Source organism: Eptatretus burgeri, chromosome 2, assembly GCF_056783735.1.
Source record: "Eptatretus burgeri isolate ZD-2024b chromosome 2, Ebu_testis_v1, whole genome shotgun sequence".
Classification (NCBI taxonomy): Eukaryota; Metazoa; Chordata; class Myxini; order Myxiniformes; family Myxinidae; genus Eptatretus; species Eptatretus burgeri.
The window spans coordinates 103,286,338-103,287,470 of NC_140962.1; the positions used below are offsets into that span (position 1 = coordinate 103,286,338).

The following is a 1,133-nucleotide window of genomic DNA, read 5'->3' on the forward strand; positions in this document are numbered from 1 at the left end:
TGGGTGTTAATGTTTCTTCAAAACAGTGAGATATACATCAGCACAAAGTGGTGTGTGTGTGTGTGTGTGTGTGTGTGTGTGTGTGTGTGTGTGTGTGTGTGTGTGTGTGTGTGTGTGTGTGCCTGTCTCTTATCTCTCTCTCTCTCTCTCTCTCTCTCTCTCTCTCTCTCTCTCTCTCTCTCTCTCTCTCTCTCTCTCTCTCTCTCTCTCTCTCTCTCTCTCTCTCTCTCTCTCTCTCTCTCTCTCTCTCTCTCTCTCTCTCTCTCTCTCTCTCTCTCTCTCTCTCTCTCTCTCTCTCTCTCTCTCTCTCTCTCTCTCTCTCTCTCTCTCTCTCTCTCTCTCTCTGTCTCTCTCTCTCTCTCTCTCTCTCTCTCTCTCTTTGTTTCCACCATTGTCGACTCGCTGCCCTGCTGCCAAGTAACCTTCCATGACCTCGGTGTTGTCGAAAATGAAACTGGTTATAAAATGCAAATCACTTCTGAATAACATCAGATCTGTAAAATGGCTCCTGGAAAGGAAATATCACGTGACAAGAATATAGATATCAAATTCTCAGCAAGTGAAACTTACTCGATGTGTCATATTGCAGCCCCACTTCATGTGTCATCAGGAGCTGGGTTCAAGATGATGAAGAGGGAACCGTGAACTGGGTGCTGTTGGCAAGAGAAGAGATCTATGAAGACATCCAAAACTACAAAAGCGATGTGAACTACTTTCAAAGTATGTTGTGTGTGATAGAGGACATTACAGTGCAGAACTTGTGAATGATGGAGCTGAAAGTATGGGTGTTAATGTTTCTTAAAAACAGTGAGATATAAATCAGCACAAAGTGGTGTGTGTGTGTGTGTGTGTGTGTGTGTGTGTGTGTGTGTGTGTGTGTGTGTGTGTGTGTGTGTGTGTTTGTGTTGTACTGTAACTGACATGTCTTCACACTGGGCATTTGGGAGGGGGGCAAGAGGTCCCATGTCCACCAACAATTACATTCACGCTGGCAGTCAAGGCCACATGGCCATTGGCATTGGCAATTAGTGATGAGAACATGGAGTGTGGGGTCAGCGTCTAATCGACCTTTAATGGAATCTGACTGCATGAATACAATTTTCCCATTGAACAGGTTTATGTGCCGATTTTAT

General features: G+C 44.7%; 1 protein-coding gene across 2 annotated transcripts in view; it reads left to right on the top strand.

Moving 5' to 3' along the window:
* LOC147032705 (uncharacterized) overlaps nt 1-856 on the top strand; it is an 18,434-nt gene extending 17,578 nt beyond the window's left edge. For both annotated transcript variants that reach the window (XM_085870549.1, XM_085870550.1), the window contains one exon: nt 590-856. The gene's annotated coding sequence lies outside the window, so the exon portion shown is untranslated. The remainder of the gene's footprint in view (nt 1-589) is intronic.
* The last annotated feature ends 277 nt before the right edge of the window (nt 857-1,133 follow it).